Below are 8,235 nucleotides of genomic sequence, written 5' to 3'. Positions count from 1 at the left end.
GGCGCGCGGCGCGGCGGCAACACGGCCCGCCCCACCGCGGGGAGGGCCGCCCACGAGACACAGCCAAGAGGCACAGGCGGAGCATCCGCCGCGTCACGGAGACCCCGACACCGCCCACGCCACGAGGCACGGGGCGGGGGAGCGAGGTCGGGCCGGATTCCGCACCCCTGCCGCCTCCCACACGCCACTCGCAGCGGGGGAGAACGGGCGAGGGGACCCGCGGGCAGAGCGAGAAGAGCGGTCCCGTTCGCCATGAACGTCCGTCCCTCGTCTGGCACGGCTTAGGCCCGGCCCGGGAGAGCACAGCATCACCACATCGGTCGGCAGCATAACGCGAGGGACCCCCGAGCAAGGGAAGGCCGGCGAGGACAGCGAGCGGAGGAGCCTGCTTCAGCCTCACCGACCCCTCTCCTCCTCCAGCAAGCGCGGGCGACGACCCCAGGACGAGAACGCCTGACACGCACTGGCACGGAGCCGGTGGGATGGGGTAAGTCGCGAACGCACCCGGGTGCCGGCGGCAGGGAGTGCACGTGGTAGAGGACCCCGCGCCCCTAACCCCGCCGCCCTCGGGTACCAGAGACCGGAGGTGGCACCACGGTCGTGGGGGCGCCTGGAACGCACAAGAGCCGGCGCGCAGGCCCCAGCGGGCGGCTCAAGCGGCGGGGGTGGAAACGGGCGTCCGGTTCTCGGCCAGAGCCCGGAGCCCTCCCCGCACACGCATCCAGGCACCCGGAAGCTCTCGGGCGACTGTCACCCGAGCAGAGCGTGTCAGCACTTATCTGGCGGCACAAAACCACCCATTCGGGGGCAAGAATCGCCGCGCCCGGAGACGGGGCCCACCCACGGATCACCAGGGGAACCCCTGGATCACGGCCACGACCACCAGACCTCAAGCACGACCCCATCGCCACCAGGCCCGGAGCTCCCGGGGCCATCTGGTCGACCCCAGAAGCGTGGCGGCAGGGGGAGCCGGGGACAGCCTCCCCGGGCCGCCCGCGCGGGCCGGGACCGGTCGGTCCCTCCCTCTGAGTCGCCGGGTCAGGACTTAGAAAAGAATTCCGCGGAGGCGCCTCCGGCGACCGGGCCCGGGGCGGGACCGTGGCTCCCGTCCCTCAGCCGGGGCTCCACCTACGCCTCGAGCCGGCCCCCTCCCGCCTCCGGACAAAGACGCGACCCGCGAAACTCGGAGAGAGAAGTCCGGTCCGACGGCCCGGACCCACCCCGGGCACGCGTCCGGGCCGGGGACGCCCTCCCCGGCCCGCCCTCGAGGGCTCCCGGGGCCGGTCCACGCTCTTCTCCAGGGCGGGACTTGGAAAAAAAAACTGCCACGGAGGAGGAGGCATCCGAGGACCGGGCCCGGTCCCCACCGCCAGAGCCGGTCGACTCGGAAGACCAGTGGGGAAAAGGCCAGCCCGGCGGCCGAGCCCGTCGCGCCCTCCACGGGCCTCCCCCGCAAGGCCCCGGCCGGTCGCCCACCTCCGGAGCGGGGCGCGGAAAGGGGATCGGCGACGCGGAAGGCCCGACCACCGGGCCGCCCTCGGGACGACGGCCGGGCACGGGACGAGCTCCCTCGCCCGTTCCCCCGCGGCGGCCCCCCACCCCCTCCCGGGGACGGAGGGGCACCGGCGGCTGCTGGTCGACCCGTCCGGGAGGCCCCACACCCCGGCCGGCACCGGGCGGCGCGGCGACAGCCACCTCCCTCAGTAGCCTGCACCTCCAATCTCCGGCGAGCGGGCGTCGCGCTCACGCCCCGGCGCCACCGGGCCAGATCCCGCCAGCGACGCCGGCCTCCCGGGACTCTGCCTCGGTCACCGCGGCCGAGTCCCGTCCCTTGGCCCGCGTCGCCGGAGCTCCGGAGGAAAGAGACGATATAAAAGCGGCCGCCAGGTGGCACCCGGCGACCGACGACCGCCTCAGCGGGACGGAGCCGGAGCGCGGGCCCGCCGGGGAGCACAGCCGGGCCGCCGGGCCGCCCGATCCCGTCCCGGAGCCCCCTCGGACCCAGCCTCCCGGCCCAGTGCGGCCCCGGGGCGTCCGCCCGCGGGCTCCCGGCCGCCAAGGCGCAGCCCCAGCCGCAGGAGGGGGACTCGGAAAAGGTTTCTCGGGCGATCACCGGGAAGGGGAAGGGGAGAGTTCCCCCCAGAGAGGCCAGGGGGCGGCCCGGGCCGGGCTGGGCCGGTGCGGCCGGGAGGCCGCCGCTTCCCGGAGCGGCTGGAGCGCCCCCGGGGTTCCCGGGAGGACTTAGAAAATCAGGGCGGGCGGGGACGGTCAAACCGAAACCAGGCACGTCATCCGAGAAGGACCGTGATGACGGGAGGAGGAAAGCTTTCCAGTCCAGAGGGCCTGTCGAAGGCAGGCGGAGAGTCTACCCGCTGAAACTGACGAACATGGGCAAAAGAAGCTAGCTCAGGCGCCGACATTTAAGGAAATAAAAAAAAAAAAGCACGAGGGCGTGGAGAAATGGGGAAAAATCAACACTGAGAAATCTACCCTCTGAAACCGACGAAGATGGGCAACAGGGGCTAGCTCAGGTGGCAATTTTTAAGGAAAAATAAAAGGAAGTGCGTGGAGACCTGGGGAAAAAGCAACACGGAGAAATCTACCCTCTAGAACTGAGAAAGAAGCGCAACAGAGGCTAGCTCAGGTGGCAATCTTTAAGCAAAAAAAATAAGATAAAAAAATACAATGGCGAGGAGACCCGGTGAAAAAGCAACCCTGAAAAAGGTACCCTCTGAAACTGAGGAAGCAGGGCAACAGTGCCTAGCTCAGGTGACAATCTTTAAGCAAAAGAAACAAACAAGGGCGTGGGGAGCTGGCGAAAAGGCAACACTGAGAAATCCACCCTCTGAAACTGAGGAAGATGGGCAACAGAGGCTAGCTCAGGTGGCAATCTTTAAGCAAAAGAAACACACAAGGGCGTGGAGACCTGGGGAAAAAGCAACACGGAGAAATCCACCCTCTGAAACTGAGGAAGATGGGCAAGAGAGGCTACCTCAGGTGGCAATCCTTAAGCAAAAACAAAGCACAAAGGCGTGGAGCCCTGGGGACAAAGCAACCCTGAAATATCTACCCTCTGAAACTGAGGAACATGGGCAAGAGAGGCTAGCTCAGGTGGCACTCGTAAAGCAAAAACAAAAACCAAAGGCGTGGAGACCTGGGGAAAAAGCAACCCTGAAATATCTACCCTCTGAAACTGAGGAAGATGGGCAAGAGAGGCTGGCTTCAGGTGGCAATCGTTAAGCAAAAGAAACACACAAGGGCGTGGAGACCTGGGGAAAAAGCAACATTCAGAAATCCACCCTCTGAAACTGAGGAAGATGGGCAACAGAGGCTACCTCAGGTGGCAATCGTTAAGCCAAAGAAACACACAAGGGTCTGGAGACCTGGGGAAAAAGCAACACGGAGAAATCTACCCTCTAGAACTGAGAAAGAAGCGCAACAGAGGCTAGCTCAGGTGGCAATCTTTAAGCAAAAAAAATAAGATAAAAAAATACAATGGCGAGGAGACCCGGTGAAAAAGCAACCCTGAAAAAGGTACCCTCTGAAACTGAGGAAGCAGGGCAACAGTGCCTAGCTCAGGTGACAATCTTTAAGCAAAAGAAACACACAAGGGCGTGGGGAGCTGGCGAAAAGGCAACACTGAGAAATCCACCCTCTGAAACGGACGAAGATGGGCAACAGAGGCTAGCTCAGGTGGCAATCTTTAAGCAAAAGAAACACACAAGGGCGTGGAGACCTGGGGAAAAAGCAACACGGAGAAATCCACCCTCTGAAACTGAGGAAGATGGGCAAGAGAGGCTACCTCAGGTGGCAATCCTTAAGCAAAAACAAAGCACAAAGGCGTGGAGCCCTGGGGACAAAGCAACCCTGAAATATCTACCCTCTGAAACTGAGGAACATGGGCAAGAGAGGCTAGCTCAGGTGGCAATCGTTAAGCAAAAACAAAACCCAAAGGCGTGGAGACCTGGGGAAAAAGCAACCCTGAAATATCTACCCTCTGAAACTGAGGAAGATGGGCAAGAGAGGCTGGCTTCAGGTGGCAATCTTTAAGCAAAAGAAACACACAAGGGCGTGGAGGCCTGGGGAAAAAGCAACACGGAGAAATCCACCCTCTGAAACTGAGGGACATGGGCAAAAGAAGCTAGCTCAGGTTGCAACCTTTAAGCAGAAAAAAAACACAAGGGCGTGCAGACCTGGCAAAAAAGCCACAGTGAGAAATCTACCCTCTGAAACCGACGAAGATGGACAACAGAGGCTAGCTCAGGTGGCAATTTTTAAGGAAAAATAAAAGGAAGTGCGTGGAGACCTGGGGAAAAAGCAACACGGAGAAATCTACCCTCTAGAACTGAGAAAGAAGCGCAACAGAGGCTAGCTCAGGTGGCAATCTTTAAGCAAAAAAAATAAGATAAAAAAATACAATGGCGAGGAGACCCGGTGAAAAAGCAACCCTGAAAAAGGTACCCTCTGAAACTGAGGAAGCAGGGCAACAGTGCCTAGCTCAGGTGACAATCTTTAAGCAAAAGAAACACACAAGGGCGTGGGGAGCTGGCGAAAAGGCAACACTGAGAAATCCACCCTCTGAAACGGACGAAGATGGGCAACAGAGGCTAGCTCAGGTGGCAATCTTTAAGCAAAAGAAACACACAAGGGCGTGGAGACCTGGGGAAAAAGCAACACGGAGAAATCCACCCTCTGAAACTGAGGAAGATGGGCAAGAGAGGCTACCTCAGGTGGCAATCCTTAAGCAAAAACAAAGCACAAAGGCGTGGAGCCCTGGGGACAAAGCAACCCTGAAATATCTACCCTCTGAAACTGAGGAACATGGGCAAGAGAGGCTAGCTCAGGTGGCAATCGTTAAGCAAAAACAAAACACAAAGGCGTGGAGACCTGGGGAAAAAGCAACCCTGAAATATCTACCCTCTGAAACTGAGGAAGATGGGCAAGAGAGGCTGGCTTCAGGTGGCAATCTTTAAGCAAAAGAAACACACAAGGGCGTGGAGGCCTGGGGAAAAAGCAACACGGAGAAATCCACCCTCTGAAACTGAGGGACATGGGCAAAAGAAGCTAGCTCAGGTTGCAACCTTTAAGCAGAAAAAAAACACAAGGGCGTGCAGACCTGGCAAAAAAGCCACAGTGAGAAATCTACCCTCTGAAACCGACGAAGATGGACAACAGAGGCTAGCTCAGGTGGCAATTTTTAAGGAAAAATAAAAGGAAGTGCGTGGAGACCTGGGGAAAAAGCAACACGGAGAAATCTACCCTCTAGAACTGAGAAAGAAGCGCAACAGAGGCTAGCTCAGGTGGCAATCTTTAAGCAAAAAAAATAAGATAAAAAAACACAATGGCGAGGAGACCCGGTGAAAAAGCAACCCTGAAAAAGGTACCCTCTGAAACTGAGGAAGCAGGGCAACAGTGCCTAGCTCAGGTGACAATCTTTAAGCAAAAGAAACACACAAGGGCGTGGGGAGCTGGGGAAAAAGCAACACGGAGAAATCCACCCTCTGAAACTGAGGAAGATGGGCAAGAGAGGCTAGCTCAGGTGGCACTCGTTAAGCAAAAACAAAACACAAAGGCGTGGAGACCTGGGGAAAAAGCAACCCTGAAATATCTACCCTCTGAAACTGAGGAAGATGGGCAAGAGAGGCTGGCTTCAGGTGGCAAACGTTAAGCAAAAGAAACACACAAGGGCGTGGAGACCTGGGGAAACAGCAACACGGAGATATCGACCCTCTGAAACTCAGGAAGATGGGCAAGAGAGGCTAGCTCAGGTGGCAATCGTTAAGCAAAAACAAAACCCAAAGGCGTGGAGACCTGGGGAAAAAGCAACCCTGAAATATCTACCCTCTGAAACTGAGGAAGATGGGCAAGAGAGGCTGTCTTCAGGTGGCAATCTTTAAGCAAAAGAAACACACAAGGGCGTGGGGAGCTGGGGAAAAGGCAACACTGAGAAATCCACCCTCTGAAATGGACGAAGATGGGCAACAGAGGCTAGCTCAGGTGGCAATCGTTAAGCAAAAGAAACACACAAGGGCGTGGAGGCCTGGGGAAAAAGCAACACGGAGAAATCCACCCTCTGAAACTGAGGGACATGGGCAAAAGAAGCTAGCTCAGGTTGCAACCTTTAAGCAGAAAAAAAACACAAGGGCGTGCAGACCTGGCAAAAAAGCCACAGTGAGAAATCTACCCTCTGAAACCGACGAAGATGGACAACAGAGGCTAGCTCAGGTGGCAATTTTTAAGGAAAAATAAAAGGAAGTGCGTGGAGACCTGGGGAAAAAGCAACACGGAGAAATCTACCCTCTAGAACTGAGAAAGAAGCGCAACAGAGGCTAGCTCAGGTGGCAATCTTTAAGCAAAAAAAATAAGATAAAAAAATACAATGGCGAGGAGACCCGGTGAAAAAGCAACCCTGAAAAAGGTACCCTCTGAAACTGAGGAAGCAGGGCAACAGTGCCTAGCTCAGGTGACAATCTTTAAGCAAAAGAAACACACAAGGGCGTGGGGAGCTGGCGAAAAGGCAACACTGAGAAATCCACCCTCTGAAACGGACGAAGATGGGCAACAGAGGCTAGCTCAGGTGGCAATCTTTAAGCAAAAGAAACACACAAGGGCGTGGAGACCTGGGGAAAAAGCAACACGGAGAAATCCACCCTCTGAAACTGAGGAAGATGGGCAAGAGAGGCTACCTCAGGTGGCAATCCTTAAGCAAAAACAAAGCACAAAGGCGTGGAGCCCTGGGGACAAAGCAACCCTGAAATATCTACCCTCTGAAACTGAGGAACATGGGCAAGAGAGGCTAGCTCAGGTGGCAATCGTTAAGCAAAAACAAAACCCAAAGGCGTGGAGACCTGGGGAAAAAGCAACCCTGAAATATCTACCCTCTGAAACTGAGGAAGATGGGCAAGAGAGGCTGGCTTCAGGTGGCAATCTTTAAGCAAAAGAAACACACAAGGGCGTGGAGGCCTGGGGAAAAAGCAACACGGAGAAATCCACCCTCTGAAACTGAGGGACATGGGCAAAAGAAGCTAGCTCAGGTTGCAACCTTTAAGCAGAAAAAAAACACAAGGGCGTGCAGACCTGGCAAAAAAGCCACAGTGAGAAATCTACCCTCTGAAACCGACGAAGATGGACAACAGAGGCTAGCTCAGGTGGCAATTTTTAAGGAAAAATAAAAGGAAGTGCGTGGAGACCTGGGGAAAAAGCAACACGGAGAAATCTACCCTCTAGAACTGAGAAAGAAGCGCAACAGAGGCTAGCTCAGGTGGCAATCTTTAAGCAAAAAAAATAAGATAAAAAAATACAATGGCGAGGAGACCCGGTGAAAAAGCAACCCTGAAAAAGGTACCCTCTGAAACTGAGGAAGCAGGGCAACAGTGCCTAGCTCAGGTGACAATCTTTAAGCAAAAGAAACACACAAGGGCGTGGGGAGCTGGCGAAAAGGCAACACTGAGAAATCCACCCTCTGAAACGGACGAAGATGGGCAACAGAGGCTAGCTCAGGTGGCAATCTTTAAGCAAAAGAAACACACAAGGGCGTGGAGACCTGGGGAAAAAGCAACACGGAGAAATCCACCCTCTGAAACTGAGGAAGATGGGCAAGAGAGGCTACCTCAGGTGGCAATCCTTAAGCAAAAACAAAGCACAAAGGCGTGGAGCCCTGGGGACAAAGCAACCCTGAAATATCTACCCTCTGAAACTGAGGAACATGGGCAAGAGAGGCTAGCTCAGGTGGCAATCGTTAAGCAAAAACAAAACACAAAGGCGTGGAGACCTGGGGAAAAAGCAACCCTGAAATATCTACCCTCTGAAACTGAGGAAGATGGGCAAGAGAGGCTGGCTTCAGGTGGCAATCTTTAAGCAAAAGAAACACACAAGGGCGTGGAGGCCTGGGGAAAAAGCAACACGGAGAAATCCACCCTCTGAAACTGAGGGACATGGGCAAAAGAAGCTAGCTCAGGTTGCAACCTTTAAGCAGAAAAAAAACACAAGGGCGTGCAGACCTGGCAAAAAAGCCACAGTGAGAAATCTACCCTCTGAAACCGACGAAGATGGACAACAGAGGCTAGCTCAGGTGGCAATTTTTAAGGAAAAATAAAAGGAAGTGCGTGGAGACCTGGGGAAAAAGCAACACGGAGAAATCTACCCTCTAGAACTGAGAAAGAAGCGCAACAGAGGCTAGCTCAGGTGGCAATCTTTAAGCAAAAAAAATAAGATAAAAAAATACAATGGCGAGGA

The sequence above is a fragment of the Equus asinus genome, chromosome 29 (assembly GCF_041296235.1).
Source record: "Equus asinus isolate D_3611 breed Donkey chromosome 29, EquAss-T2T_v2, whole genome shotgun sequence".
NCBI lineage: Eukaryota > Metazoa > Chordata > Mammalia > Perissodactyla > Equidae > Equus > Equus asinus.
This window is presented reverse-complemented; position numbering follows the sequence as displayed.